The 16,545-nt window shown below is 36.4% G+C and overlaps 1 protein-coding gene across 2 annotated transcripts in view; it reads right to left on the bottom strand.

The window, feature by feature from the left end:
• The window catches only part of LOC145740131 (acid sphingomyelinase-like phosphodiesterase 3b), a 363,835-nt gene that overhangs the window by 197,157 nt on the left and 150,133 nt on the right, over window positions 1-16,545 (bottom strand). The window contains exon 1 of one of the 2 annotated variants that reach the window (XM_081995502.1): window positions 8,132-8,374. The exons of the other annotated variant lie outside the window; for it this stretch is intronic. The gene's annotated coding sequence lies outside the window, so the exon portion shown is untranslated. Of the gene's footprint in view, window positions 1-8,131; window positions 8,375-16,545 lie in introns of those variants that run through there. 2 annotated transcript variants of the gene reach the window in all.

Here is a 16,545-nt window from a genome sequence, read left to right as displayed (position 1 = left end):
TTATAGGGGAAACAATCTGTCTTCGTAACTGTAGTTGATTTGTTTCGATGTAGATTTGGGATATCACGAGATACCGACTACTACAAGCTTTCGTAAATAACATTCGGGGAAATTGGGGTCTACGTAGTACATATTCTTATTTCGTTAATGTAAAAGTTTGTTTCAGTCAGCATTTCTGTATAATTAGAATTTCTGAAAGTGTAGGTCAGAATCAATTTTTTATGTGTTATATTATGAAATTCCTATATTATCTAGTTATGAAAGAGCTAAGTTAATTATACAGGGTGCCCAGGAAGCATATGACCAAAAGGATACTGTGACATTCTTTAGATCAAAATACGACGATTTGATATAATTGTTATTAAGACAACGCAACTTAAAAAAAAAACTATACCGAAGATCAGGATAGCTTAAACCATCCAATTAGTGGAAGGATATAGTGATAGAGAGAGAATGAAATACATACATAAAACATACGTAACATCGAGTTTTATTAATTGCTCCCTTCCTAAAAGTTAAATAGATTAAAGTCATATGCGTAGTTATTAATTTGTGGCCGTCATTAAAAAACTATTGCTAGACCATATCCGAAGTTTTGGTCCGAAAGCTCTAGCCAGAGCTGGACAGAGTTTTGCGTTACAAGTTTTTTGGCTTCACGTACGTACAAGTCATAATGAAGCATTTTTTCTTTTCTCTGGCCGCACTGAAATGGCTCCTGACAATTGGCTCTGGCAAACTGGAGTCGTCTGGAGCAGCCTCGAGGTGCCCGGAAGCTTGTGTATAGTGTTTTAAGCAGCCAGTGCACCACACAGTCATGTCGTGTGGTATATGCGCCCTCGACGCTCCCTTGTCTTCTTGGCTTTGCGTGTCACCACTCAACCACAGTGCATATTTTGGGACCATTGTTCTTGCCGTAGTTTCGTCATTTTGGCCTTTAGTGCTTCTGAAACGCGTTGGCAGCATTTCTTGATATCATCTTCCACCGGGATGTCTACGACGTACTTTTTAAGGACTCACTCCATGTCGGTGAGCGTAGCTTTTTGGAGCCAGCTTTTTGGAGTATTTGGTACCGCTCCCTGCATTTTTCTAGGTTCTTGTGTTTCAGCAGGTAGATTCCTTCATTTGCGTAGCTGATTTCTGTTCATTTCTCCTCTATGGAGGTAAGTCGAAGACGACGGCACCTTTTTAGCGTCATGCTTCTTTTTTCATCCGAGAAGATCACATAAGTGACAGCCGGAATCACTGATGAGTGCAGCAGTGTTACTTTTGTTGTAGTTTTCTTCGGGATTTTTTTTCTAGTTGGATTAAGCCCAGGTATTTGTAGCCCTGCCTTACTTGTGGCAGGAACGGTTCGAGGTTCATTCCTCACTTCAGCGGTTCTCGAGTAGGGTCCGCATTTGGCAGTGTTAAGTGACAGCCCAACCTCTGCAGCAGCGCTTGCGAGCTTGTCCGTGATGGTTTTCAGACTTTTCTTGGTAGGAGCGTGACATTTTATGTCGTCCACGTAGGCAAGGATCCGGTGATTTCCCTTGCTTTGTTTGGCTATGTCTGGGTTGGTGTTCACGTGGTGGATCAGTAGTGCCGTATTCAGCATAAAAAGGAGTGGGCTCATTGAATCACACTGGAGTATGCCCCTTCGTACTGGGATTGGCGTGGGGCGTTGCTTGTGCATCTGGATTCTAAGTGACCACAGCTTTATGGCAAGTTTTGTGGCCATTTTAATGTTAGAATGCAATGGCAAGACATTCACGAGTTTTTTGAGGCAGGAGTGGTGTATTGAGTCGTACGCCTTGCGGAAATCGTACCACGCGGAGTAGTTTGTGGTATCCCGTTTTCTTGCCAGTGTGGTGATGCTCTTATCCTCCAGTAGGCCGTGCGTAGTCCCCCAAACATCTGCCTGAGCAAATTGCTCCAGGGGAATTGCCCACGTTGGGAGGGACTCCCTCAGGGTAGCCATGATTACTGCGGTCACTGTTTTGTAATCGGTGTTCAAGATGGAAATTGGCCTGTAGTTTTCTGGATCGTGTTGGTCGCCCTTTTTATGGATTAGCACCAGTCTGGCTCGTACGTCGGTCTCAGTGAGCTTCTGTCTGCCTGTGAGGATCATTCGAACGCTGTTTATTAAGTAGCTCTTTATCTGGCGAAGTTTGTTGGTCAAAGTTACGCGCGCTGAAAAACCGCTTCATTTTATGGAGCCACTCGTGGAACACTGGATAAAAACGTTCTGCATCTTCGGTGTTGAGCTTCCCTTCGGTGTTGGGTCTTTCTTGTAGCACATCGATGGTTGACCGTTCGTGAAACTTCCTCCTTAGAGTGCTTGCTTCATCCCGGGTTTTTTGCCTGTCCAGTTTTTTTTCGAGCAATGCCAGTTTTTCTTGTGTGGATGTGATGTCTTTTATATTCATTTTTAGTCTTTTGATGATTGTGGCTTGTTTGAGTTGTTGTTTTGTGAGGTTTTGTCCGTGTGTGTTCCTGATCTCGTTGGCAGTTTTGATTCTTTTCTTCAGTTGGTAAATTTGTTCTTCTGTTCGCTTGTGAGCTTGTTTGACTGGCTTGTTGCGGACTAGTGTATCCCGCAGTACCTTTGTTGCCACGTAGATTGCATTTTTGGTGGCCTTTCGCTTTTCTACGTCGGTTTTTGAGGGTTGGCACTGAATTTCAACAATCCTTTCCTCCAATATCGCATCCACCAGGCGGACAGTCTTCTTGTTCTGCGGTCTTATAAGAAACCTTTTAATTTTTGGTTTCTTGTCAGCCACTCGTCCCAGCAACTTGTCAAAGTAGGCCCTTGTTTTTTGGTATAACGGCTCTTGTCTTGCAGGGTGGGACGTTTGGGGTGTTGGAGGTTGGGCGTGACCCTCCTCACCCTCGGTCTCAGATTCCGCAAGACTCGTGCTGCGCTGAGAATTGTGACGTATTTCTAGCTGCAGTTGATGGTCAGCATTTGCCTGCCGTCCTGGCTATGCAGCTCCTGTTGGATATCGCCGTCGTATCTGGCCTCCTCCTGTTGTGGCGGTTGGTTTTGGGGCGGTTCCTCTCCAGGTTCGTTGTCGATATCGGTTTCGGCGTTGCGCGTATAGTATGTATCGGGGTAGCTTTCGCGTAATTTTGCCGCTACTGCTTTTAGGGTTCGTCCAGGAAGGTTGTCTAAAATTGCTCTAATACGAGCTACTAGGTTACTTATTTTTTGGGGAAAATGTTCGGGAGGGTACACCCGCACTCGATGTAAGACGGCACTACGTAGGTATTTGGTAGGTGTATGGATGACAAAATCTTGCCGCTCACCTTCCTGGTTAGCCGGTTTTTTCGCCTGTTGCCAAACACACTCGGCTGGACAGTCCGATTTGCTTGAATCTGCAATTCTGGATTCTCCAGACTCTCAGGGACGACTACCGCGCGTTTTCGCGTTAAAGAAATCGATTTGAACCGCAATAATGTGCGTTTCCACAGAACTCAACGCTTAACGTCCGCTTTCAACGGTAGTCCGATATGGTCTTTCACCCAGGAGGCTCGGGTTCGATTCCCGGTACCTATCGGAAAACTTTTTTGTTTTTTTATTTTTAAATACCTACTTAAAGTTGAGGCTGTATACAACCTTTCTTTGTATTAAAGGAAACAAGTACTACTCAAGAACTTACGTTATCAAATAATGATAAAAGCAATTAAATATCGACATTAAAATAATTTTTCTAATTTTGGCATATAAAGTGACACTTTTCAAAACTGATTAGAGTGACAAAACGTTTTACTTTTCGTAACTAGTTACGAAAAGTATGACTTGATGTAACTAGTTATGAAAAGTTCATTTCATCACTCCCTGTTTTTATGCATTTCCGTAGAAACATATGGGCGACATCCATCATAACATGTCGTTGTCACAGTTTATTCAAGGTGCTATGAAAGTGAATATTTGTGTTAAATCACTTTAAAAGATGGTTTTCACAGCTTTTTGGTCAAAATTAGAAAAAATTATGTATGCAACACGTTTCAAAAATTTCTTATTGTGTAGTTCATTCAAATTGTAGGACCTCGCTGCGCTCGCCCTACAAACGTTCATTCGTTACACAAAATCGAACTTTTCGTAACAGGTTACATAAATAGCTATTATTTTTACTAATTTGTTAAGTTATATTATTTCATCAAATGAATGTTGTTCAGATGTTTCAAGGAGAATGTTTATCTTGTTTAAGATGTACGGTATGGGAACATTTGAAACGGTATAATAATTAACTGTTTTTGAATAGAAATGAATAAATAAAGAAGTAAAAAAACACCAAAACGTCGACACTTTAAAAAAATAAATAAAAAGTTTTCTTTGTCTTTTACCCGCTACATCTCTAGACTCAATTGAACTAATTGAAGTTATTATTGTTTTAATTTTTGTGATATTTAATACGTGATTGTTGAAAATTCTTTTTTTATAATTTTTGAGGTTATTTCAATCATATAATGAGCAAAAAAATTTCTTAGTGCATCTTTTCAAGCTCTACAACATGGGACGTGTTTATAGATGGTGTTCCAAAAAATGATATGACACTCACTATGTCACATCACAAAAATTTCAAATAGTAAGTTTAAAGTAAAACATTAAAATAAATAATATCAACTGTCAGTGTCACTCAATTAATAAACCAAGATGGCGATTGTATTCTGCCTAGTGCCATCGACATCTCGACTTTTTTGTGTAATACTTTATAAGCGCTTTTTGACATTAAAAATTCAATTAACTATTTGATAGTTATGTTAATTAAAGCCGATAACATTTGAAATATAAATCAATCAAATTGGTTTTTTGCTAATTATCTAGTGACCCAAAAAGTTTTTCACAAAACTTAAATCGATTATGAATTGGTTTTCTAAAATTGCATTTTTTCTCCATTTAACCGACTTTGTAGCTCTACTTTCAGAGAGACCTTCACTAAACATCTGAACAAACTCACCCTATATTACACAAATTTCAAACCATCAACCGAATCTTGATAATAAAATTTTGTTGTCATAAATATTCAGAAAAGTTACTTTTTAATATTCTAAAAATTATGACACAGTTAAACCGAACAATTTACGAGATCTGCAGGAATCCGCACCGTTTTCCCATATGGCAATGACACTAAAAGCGTAATAAAAACTGAGGGTGGCGCATGTTGCGCCCAAGATGTGTGGTATTTAAAATTTAAATGTAGCTGTTCCAGGGAAAACGTCCAGCTTTACTTTTTATTAATGGAAATATTTGTCTCGCAGCTATTGGACTGTGTAAGAGAAGTTCTGAGTTTGCCCTGGATTTTACTTTGTCCGAGCTCGTACTTATTTCTACACAACTGGTAGATTTTACGTGTGTTTTTGGCATGTAAAATACTTTGACTGTTGTTAAAAGTTGTAACAACGATTTGTTTGAAGTACTCGTTTCCATATTCTGGTCTTAGCATTATCAAAGATAACTTATTGACATGAAAGAGCAAGGGAAATGCCTTTACAATGCATCTCTTTATTTTCTGCTAGACTGATATCCTGTCAGTCGCTTTTGAATTACAAAACAGCGATTTTTATTTACACTACAGAACCTATACTAACATGGAGAACGATGCGTTCTTCATTTGCCGATTATAGCCCTGTAATAAATTTATCTTAGGGCCAGGATTCAACTTATAGGTCAATATAAGAGGGCCGAAGGAGCTATCAATATTGTTGGAAATTTCGCCTTGTAATTTATATACTACGCTGGCGGGTAAGTCCTTATCAAAGTCAATTTATTACGGGATTAAGTAAAAATGAACCTGCTAGAGAGAGTTCTTGATCCTTGACCGCTAAATGGGAGAATTCCTGGTTTTTCCGGATTTGTAAACGTCCTACGGGGAATGCACCAGAAAATGGCTGCAGCTTTAAATAGCCGCCATTTGTTTTTCGAGAAAAGTAGGGATGTCTCCCAGGATTTACTTCTTGGTGGTTATATAAGTCCTAAATCTTTTGGGTTAGCGTAACGTTAGTATATAGTGATTGCCCCAAACATAGGACCTTATATAATTTAAGTTGGGTTTGACATACAAGTATGTCAGATGGAAGAGCAAAACAATTTTATATTCACTATTTTAATGGAGGGGTACGAATGGAAGTAAAATTGTGTGTTTTAGTTGCAGTTGCGCAAACTATGAAAAGTTGACAAACAAGTCAGGAAACGAGGTACAATCGAAAGTGAAATGTCTAATAAAGATTGTAAAAGCTTACAGAAAGCTTCAGTGAAAATAGAAATAAATTTAAAGCACTTTTCGTAACTAGTTACGAAAAGTAAAACATTTCGTCACTCTAATCAGTTTTGAAAAGTGTCACTTTATATGCCAAAATTAGAAAAAAAATATGTATATATTTAGACTGGATTTAATTGTATTACGCAGCATGAAAACTGTTTCTCCTAGGTATATTTTCCTCTCTGCATAATTGATATAGTCTTTCTTATATTTGCAATATTTCAATATATAAATTAACATTAATTAATTAAAAGATAGACATTTAAGACATTAAAAAGATTAACTTAAATCTTAAATAGACCCCTGATACTATAAAGTATTAATTGACAAACAATTTTTTTGAGACAACAGTGCAAACAACAGAATACGTCTAATCATATAATAATTCTTGTTCTATGTGGCCTTGTATTGGCATGTTTTTCGCCAAATATCATGACAGAGAAATACACACTCTGAAGGTGAGTCTCTACCGTTCCTTATTTTCTGCATAGGGGCATTGATAAACAACAAACTTCTTATGGGAGATTCAATGCATTTTATGACAATTTTTAACCCATATTAAAAAAATCTAGGCTAGATATTTCTGTTGTTTAAACGGCATATGAAAGAAGACATTTGATAGAATGTGCGAAAGTCAATATAATTTGAATACTACGTCAATTAAAAATTTTAGAGGCATTTTAACCAAATGCTACAATTACAATAATTTTCAAGTCACTCTTTTTCTTACCTGCAAAACTTTTTTGGTGACAATAATAACTTTCGCACATTCCCCAAACCTTTAGGTGTTAAATAAAAAAAAAATCACGCAAATAAGTTAAAAAATAAAGTCGTTAATTATGTTGTTATTATTTCTGCTGAAAAAAATTTTTTGTCAATTAATACTTATAGTATCAATTCTTTGTTTTAAAGTTAATCTTTTTAATGCCTTAAATGTCTATCTTTTAATTAAATAATGTCAATTCGGCTCTCGGACCATTTCGGCCTTCAGGACATTATGTTCTCTCTAACGCCCTTGGTACATAAATAGCTTTAACATCGCTGCTAAGTAATTGGTGGAGAGTATGTCTAAATTTATTTATGAAAATGTAGAAGTCGTCAGATGCAGAACGGCATGTTATTATAATAATAAGATTTATGCCTTGCTTATACATCAAATAAAATAAAATAAGCATTTAAATGTACTGATATTCCATAGGATGTTTATACAGTAAAATAAATTAAGGAATCATTTTAAAGTTGTCCAAGTTTAAATTTTATTTTATTTTGGCGGCTAGAAAATGTCAACTACGTCTGTCAACAAAGGTTAAATAATCATAAATAACTAGAACTAAATATAATTCTTATTTCTCTCTATTACTATTTGTTGATTTTTGATTTATTGATATTTGACTTATTTTATTTTGGGTGTATAAACCCTTCACAATATTCTTATATTATTCTATTATATTTCTTATTTTATTTTATTTGCTGTATAAACCAGGCATTAGTAACTGTCAGTATTTGAGCAAAAAATAGCTATTTAACAAGAAGGGACAGTTGAAAAGAGAAAGTGAATTACAGAGAGATGGACTCTGGGAGATGGATCGACTGATATCGGCTTTGATCGTTAAATATTGCAGTTTTATTAGGTTGTTGAACAACGTTGACATATCTCAGCCCACATCAAATAATACTTTTAAAACATCAGTTAATAGTTAATATTAGTTAATAAGGATTGATATTTCAAATAATTAATGACAAGAAACACTTTGACTCAAAAGAAGTAAACAATGATTATAAGAAATTAAAAAAGGTCTCTAATGTTATATTTTCACCGGAATAAAATGAAGAATTTTTTAGTAGGAAGGAAAATCCGTTGACAAACAATTTCTGTAAATAACACTTACCGAGGTTCCTTCGCAAAAGCTGGTTCAAATGGACTCGTTGAACTGGTTCTTAAAAAACGGAATTTGGGTATTGGATAGTTAAAGGGATGAAAGACGGAAATAACACCAACTTCTCGTGTTTCGAATAAATTTTGTACGAAGTTTACTCCGTCGAAAAACCATTAAACAGAAAACTGATTAACAAAATTAGAACTTACAAGTTTTGAACTAGCGCGTCCCGAACTGCCGCTTTCCAAACCTTTTTAACCGATACCGATAAGAAGAATGAATTCCCCAAAAACAAAATCACAAATCTCAAGTTTAGGTACCCGATACTATGTTACCAATAGTCAACAGTAGAACCCAACCAAATATTCGCTTAAATATTGTACATTTATAATTCTGTCTCTCTTCAAACTCTTAAAAGTCTCTAATTCACGCCATGTTTTGGCTTTCTAGCTCTTTATGCATAGCATGTCCGACTTCTCAAATATAGTTGATAAATAGAATTTCACTCTATTTACGTCACACGGAGTTCCAGTCCTGAACTGGTTTTGCATTTTACATTTAATTTGCACCAAAAAAAAAAACACATTTGTAATACAGGTTTACAACATTTAATCTGCATATTGGTAATTTGGTTCAAAACTGAATAAAAAAAATTATTATAGAGAGCAGCGGTCTACAATGACAAATACCTACAATAAACATTAACAGATGATATAGTGATAAAGTTGGGTTAAGTTTCCTTGGGATATAATTGAAACGACGTCAACGAATTATCTTTCTCTTTTCGTTACATAACCAAAGCATTTAAGACAGAGAATGCAAGATATGTTCTGAGCATGAACACCGATTACCTTTGTCACAAACTGTCAATACTACTACTTTACTGTTGCTACTTCAAATTGTTACAACTGGCAACATGTTTCCTACCAAAGGCAAGCCTAGGTCAGCCAAAAACATCACCCCAACATCAAAGGAATTATGCCGGCTGTCCCTTCTTGTTAAATGGCTGTTCTTTGAATAGAGGCTGTCGCCGTCAGCTCTCAATACTCTAATCCGGTTTAAAAAGGTGAGATCATCCGCAATCCTAGCAAGAATTGCCTTCTCCTTCTTTCCAACGTTTGACACTAATTTTTTACAATAACCTGAGATATATAATCATTTATTCTGCAGGTGAGCATTCCATCATTCGTGGCCTTGAGCTGTGCGCCTATTTCTACAGATTGGATATCTATGTGAAGTATTTATAAACAAAAAACTGTATTGCTCATAAAGCTTCCCTCCAAGTAGCTCAAATGTATTACTATTTCAATTATAAAATACTATTTAGAAAACGCGAACTAGTTTAGATTCAAAAAATTCCAAAACATTTTTAGCACAATTTGGGTTGAGATTTATTAAAAAGCCTCTACATAAAGCAATATAAAAATAAAAATAGCACGACGTCTATCAAAGTGTTTTGGAGGTGGTCGAATGCAAAATCCTCTTTTTCTGGCCCTAAATAGAAAACCAACCAATCTAAACTGAACACCACAACAAAAACAAACAGAATTATTCAATACCCCATATTGTATGCAAATCGTCCATATCGCTTCTTTGTGTCAACTTAACGGCTGAAATATGGCGTGCCGTATAATTTGCTTTGACAAAGCCTTTTTTGTTACTATTAAAAGCGGATCTGGTTCGGACGGAAGATTAAAATGCGAATTTTAAATCGCTTTCCTACTGAATGGATATTTTTATCCGTTAAAAGCGTTTTTTCCGTGAATGTTTCTATTATAATAAGGCAATTTATTTTTTTCTCGCGAGGCATTTAGAAAACTTTTTCCTTTCAGAAAACTCTAATTTAATCATTTGTGGATTTCGGCGGTTTTCAGGTATACCGTTTGATAACGCTTATTTTCATTGAAACGAATTGAAAATTTAGACTAATTTATTGAAAGAAAATTTTAGTAATATTTAGATTATTGTTTAGAAGAAGCAATCGACAGGGCACTTGTGGGGACGAAATCAAACTGGAATCAACCATCGCGCTGAAAACAATTAACAGGGTGCTGAAAGTCAATAAACTGGCAGTTCAATAAGTAAATAGGTGGAACAAGTCCGAAGAGCATGCCATTGCAACCAGATGGGGCAAATCAGCTTTCTCGACAAAAACATTCGTCTCAGCCAAGCGGCTTGTTCCTACCACGTGCTCCATTATAACCAAAGGAAGCACCATCCTTTCCTATCCAAACCAATCCTTAGCCCAGTAGCTCAAGTCAACCTAATATTCAACCTCAACCTACAACACAATTGCAACCTGGCGGATCGTATCAAGCTGGACTCTACTTACTTACTGGACTACTCTCTCAGCCTAAATAACCATCCAACTTAGACACTCTTTCGTAACCAGGTTTTTATATTCCTCCAGCAATTGAAACAGAACCACTACCATGACCAGTACTGAAAATACCAGAGAATTAATAAATAACCAATGCACTTCTCGCGCATCAGCTGTCTTGAAAATGCTTGCTTAGCTGTGTTGATAAAACAATTTACGATCAGGAAATTCAAGCTTGCAACTATCCTTACGCTGTCAGGGGTACTTGTAATCAAAAATACACAACCTAATCAACCAACATCTTCTACAAACGGAAACAGTGAACCAAGCAAACCCGTTTTCACTCTGCCCCCACCATGTGGATCGTATGCACCTACACAATCTGGAAAACCATATCAACCAGTTGGTTCTCCGCAAAGTGGACAATTCCATTCAAATTCACCCGTTCTAACCGAGTTCACCGTTTTAGCCTGGTTTCCATATGATCAGATTGCATTCAGGCTATTAAGTAAGTTAAGTTGAGCGTACTGATAGAACATTCTGCCGATCTTGGTGTTAGTGAGGGAGTACCCCAAGACGATGGACTTGATCCCCCCTTTTTTCTTCTTTATCTGAATGATCTGCCACGTTTCGCAAATTCGCGGGAAATTTACAATGTTTGCAGATGATACATCAGAGCTACACCACTATCTTACGGCATAAAAGTGATGTTGTTAAACAGGTGACCAATATTAGAATTGACTTGGTTAAGATAGAAGCGTGGTGTGATGCAAATTACCAGTCATTTCATGTTTCTAAGACTAATGTATGTCTTTTAGTGTACTACTAGAGATATTTACATCTGATCTGCGGGATTTTCTTGTGAAGGCTTTGTTCCGACTGTTGATTTAATTTAACGTTTTTAATTCAGGCGAGGACTCAGACTTAGGTGGTGCCAATATATCGTTAAGGGTCCTTTCACATCCGGATACATTTATTCTTAGGATAATGTCTATAGAAATGAAGGAATTGACCAAACTGAATTGCAATTTCCTTGCAATTGACTTCCTGTTTTTGATCTTTGGCATTCCGATGATGCGCTTGCTTTATATTCTTGAGATTGTTAAACATTATTTACTTGCTAAATAGTCTGCTAAACTCTTAATGTAAGGAACATCATATAGTATGATTGAAAAAAGTGAAAAAAAAATCTGAGACGAAGTTCATTAGGTACCTGATCCGTGCTGATTATAAGGAAGAAAAAGACCTCAAAATACCGAAAGTCAAAATAAAATAACAGAATGCCAACACTAAACAAAAAAAATTGTCTTTTCCAGCTTGGCAGCTCTGTTTTGGAAACAAGTAAGTGGTAGAAGGTAAACGAGTTAACTGGATTTGCCAAGTTATACATTCTGGATTACTTTCAGATACACATTCTCCTAGTAATAAAATTTATCTGAATTTCAGTAAAATTTTATATGTATGTGTTCGATACATAGAAAACTGAATTCTATCTGAGAGTAATCTCAATATTTTATATGACTGACGTGACTGACGTGAAAATAAAATAGAACACTGCCGTATTTGGTGGTCACGTTTCAAATTACTGGTCATTCCCCACACCGAGTGCATAAAGTTTTATGCACTGCAACCGGTGCGGTAAAGTGCACTTACCGCTCGGTTATAAATAAATACAATCGACTCGAATACAAGAACTAAAGCAATATTACGTGCTGCACATCAAAAGGTTTTGAAACGTAACAGTTAAAAAAGTAAGTAAAACAGTTATTTATAGAACTTGACAAACAAACCAGTTTATCTTATGCATTTAAAAATAACATGATTAATGGAAAATCCCACCAGCGTAGCAAAATGATATTTCACATTTACCCAGGAAAAAAACGCTATTTCGACACTCATATTTTACCGTTATTCGGTAAGCAGAAAATATTCGACTGCATTACAATTACAAATCTACCGAAGAAGGCCATATATCTTCCTTGATGATATATTATCGTATGTCCATTCGGAATTTTTCTGCGGTTCTTTCCGGATTTCATTTACGTATTCGCGATTTTTCATTAAGTTTAGGGCTGGAACGCAATCAAGTTGTATAAACGTTTCAATCATTAAATGTCTGCGATTACCATAAATTATATTAGAAAGAAAATATGGTTGTAAAGTTACAGATTATTAGACTAAATTGTTGTAGCACGCAACGGTACTTGCATGTTAAGTGTTTCCACATTTTGCCCTAACTAAGCTTACAATTAATCAATTTCACAAGGTGATGTAAAAAATGAGTTTTTTTATATATATAATAGTATAATAGTATGTATACCAATAGGATGGCAGAGTATGTATACCAATATCCGAATATCGCATGCGGATTTAGCTTTTTAGGACAGCGAATGTTGAGAATTATAACGTTTATACGAAGAAATATCAAAGCACAACAACACTAAAACTGTACTTCGATTGGTTTCACTTTTAAAGCAACTTTCTTCAAAAGTTCTCTTTTTCTTGTGGATCTAGAAAATAACGTATTGCTAAATCTATTGCCTGCAAAAGTTCGAAACATTACAAGGTATGTGTATATACGTTATTGTATACCGATACAGGCACTCTCCGAAATACTTGAGCGCGTATGGCCGGCCTAAGGGCCAACCTAATGATTATTGATTATTGGTAACTCAGGGTATATCAAATATTCGGGAAAGATCAACTTTTTGACAAAAAGTGAAAGCTGAAATTTTGGGATATTACGTTTGGTTAAAAAATTTATCTATTTATGGTTATTTTGAATTTTTAGGATAAAGGAACAGCGGCATCCACCGCATTTTTTAGTGAATCGAAAGTATTTTTAGACATTTTGTATGTTCTTCGAAAATTCCTATAATCAGTAGTTAAGCTATAACGAAATTTTTTTTATTACAGTAAAACAAGAATTCGACAATAGCAAAGTGAAAAATATAATACGGTCACGGTTAGTTTCAGATGCATGATGAGCAATCCAGAGGCGAAACATCGAAGGATGATTCACCTCTGGTAAGCAGAAATATAAAAAACAAGTGACGAATATTTTACTAAACCAATTTCGTATTAATGTAAGACGGGACAGACGTTAGTAGACAGACGACGTAAGTAGAATGCTGCGAATATGCAGAAGATCGTATTAACGTGTTAATTTTTAAGAAACAAAAAATCACTACAAAGTTATCAACCAGAATAAACGAATCATACCAACGGTATTTTGGACATATTTTAAGATTTCGTTTGAATAGGCTGGGAAAACTTATTTTGGAGGAAAAAATCAATAATAAACAGCCAAGAGGTTGGTCTCCGATGCGCTGGGTGGCATCGGAGGAGGATCAAACCTAAAAAATCATTGGTCAAGGTCTGCAGGAAGCTTTTCCTGCGGCTCAAGATAGAGAAGGATGGAGACTACGATCCGAGAAATTGAGACATGATGTCACCATCAAGAGTAAAAGGACAAGAGACGGAGGACATACGTTAGGGGAACAGACAGTCAAAAGCAGAGTCAGTCTCGAGCAATACCAAGTAGTCAGCCTAAATTTCTGCAATCTACATCACGTTTGTAAAATTTATCAAATTATGAAGTATTTCTAAATTATTAAAATTCCGAATTGCAAACCTTCCATAGAGCTGTTTTCATTGTCTAATCATAATGTAAGTATGATGTAATTTGACAATTATTATATTGTGATAGTACAATTCAAAATAAACTGCTCGCCACGTCTACCGAGGGCTATGATAAGAATCACTCTAAGGGATAGAATCCGCAACGAGGAAATTTAGGGCACATAGGATACTAGGTTGGCTCCCAAGAGAGACCAAACGGAGCATTGGTAGGCCCCAGAGACGATGGCGAGACGATATCCAGAATGTTGCAGGAAGGAATTGGACACGGACTGCTAGAAATAGAAAGGCATGGAGGGATTTGGAAAAGGCCTACATCCAGGAGTGGATAAATACGGGCTAAGAAGAAGAAGAGAGCATTATATGCTTCACGTGGCCTTAAGCTGTCTGTTTCAATATAATTATTCTTGGTCCACGAGTCAAATGTGGTTCAAACACAAGACTTTCTTCCAATTAGTTCAAATAGCCACTATCAACTACTTCCCATTCAGGTGTAGAGACCACAGTGCAAGTGGATTCCATTATGGATGCAATTGAGTCTGTTGTACAGAGTTTTAGCCAAGAGAACAGTGGAGAGGAAGAAGATCAACTTAAGGAGCAGACCGATGGCATTGTTTGGGATAGAGAAACGGGTACAAATCTAAAACATTTTATTTTTCTCGAATCCAATACTGGCATCGCCATAAACCTGTTTTAAAGTTATGATAAATCTCCATTTGAATTATATATACCATTTTTGAGCGACGAAATTTTAACCTGATGGTCGTAGAAACTAACCGATATGCTGCCCAGTCTAAAGTGCGGATGAATACTGCCCCAAAGTCCAGAATCAGAAACTGGCAAGATACTAACAGAAATGAAATGATGAAGTTTCTTGCCTTACTTTTTTGGATGGGCTTCTGCTAATATCCCTGTCTAAAATCATACTGGGCTAATAAAAAAAAAATTGAAAATAAAATACGGACATTTATGTCCCGTAACAGACTTCAACTATTATTGAAAATGTGGCATTTTCATAACAATCAAAATGTAACAGAAGACAGGCTGCAATAGATATCACCACTCTTGGATATACTATTGGAAAACTACCAAAAGTTTATAACTCCAAAGGAAGTACTATGTATCGATGAAACTTTAGTTTCATTTAGAGGTCGACTCTCCTTTAAGCATTTCATAAAAAACAAGAGACACAAGTTTGGCATAAAACTTTATAAATTATATATCGAAAAGGGTTACACCTATAAATTGACGGTATATTGTGGGCAAGATAGAGTGAAAAATCAGTCATCTTCTGAACATATTGTTCTCAATCTCACAAAGAACTTATTGAATAAAGGGCGGATTATCTACACCCACAACTATTACACCAGTGTGTCATTGGCTCACTCGTTATTAAGTCAAAATACCCATTTGGTGGGTACTTTGAGATCTAACCGGAAGAATAATCCATAGGAAGTTATTCAAAAGCAGTTAAAAAGAGGCGAGACAATATCTGCAGAAAGTAACACTGGAATAATAATTCAGAAATAGAAAGACAAGCGCGATGTTTTGACGCTTAGCACTAAATATACCTCTGAGATGATAGAAGTCAAATGTGGACGCAACGAAGTAGAGAAACCGTCAGTTATTATTGCCTACAATAATCATACAGCCTTCATTGACCTGTCGGATCAAATGAAGGCCTATGCGACCTCTCTCAGAAGAGGGGTGAAGTGATACAGAAAACTGTCAATTGAACTGCTTATTCGTAGGTACCACTTTAGTCAACGCTTTTATAGTTCATCAACAGGTTACACAAGAAAAAATGTCGATCACTAAATTCAAGGAAATGGTAGCATTGGGTTTGCTTCAAATGCATGGCAACCAAAGAGGAAGAGTCACAGCACGCTATGGAACAGAAGACGCAGATGTGTAAACTGTTACAAAAATTTGAGTAAACAACACGGTAGAGTTCATGCTCAAAGACTTACTAAGTTTACGCGATACAAGTGCAAGGTTTGTGCACATTATGTTTTTTTGTAACCCACCGTTGCACAAAACAATAAAAATTATATCAAAGTAGTTTAGTTTGGTATGTTTAGTTTCGTAATTTGATTCCTGCTATGTTGTTTTTAATATGTTTCTTCAATAACTGGAAATATCGGTGTTTTTCTTTATTAGCTCTATAGACATGTGAAGCATAAGATTAACCTCATACTTAGTGGCCAAATGCGGCTTTGTACTTTTATAGTCATATTGTAATACCTCTGCATGAAACTACATAAGCCGAATAGCAATTGGCGCTGCACTCGGCCAAAATATATCAGATCGTCCATGAAGCATATGATGCTTTACGCGGCTACAAGCGTTAAAGTTGTGTGAAGCAATCACTGCTCACGGCAGTCAACGTGATATTAGTTGGATTTGCTGATTTCCAGCACCTCCAAAAGTTTAGAAGATTACCTATTGATGTAATACCTAATAGTAA

The sequence above is a fragment of the Ips typographus genome, linkage group LG1, assembly GCF_016097725.1.
Source record: "Ips typographus isolate SLU linkage group LG1, UJ_Ityp_2.0, whole genome shotgun sequence".
NCBI classification, from domain to species: Eukaryota; Metazoa; Arthropoda; class Insecta; order Coleoptera; family Curculionidae; genus Ips; species Ips typographus.
Note: the sequence above shows the minus strand (reverse complement) of the source record. Positions and strands in the feature narration are given on the sequence as shown.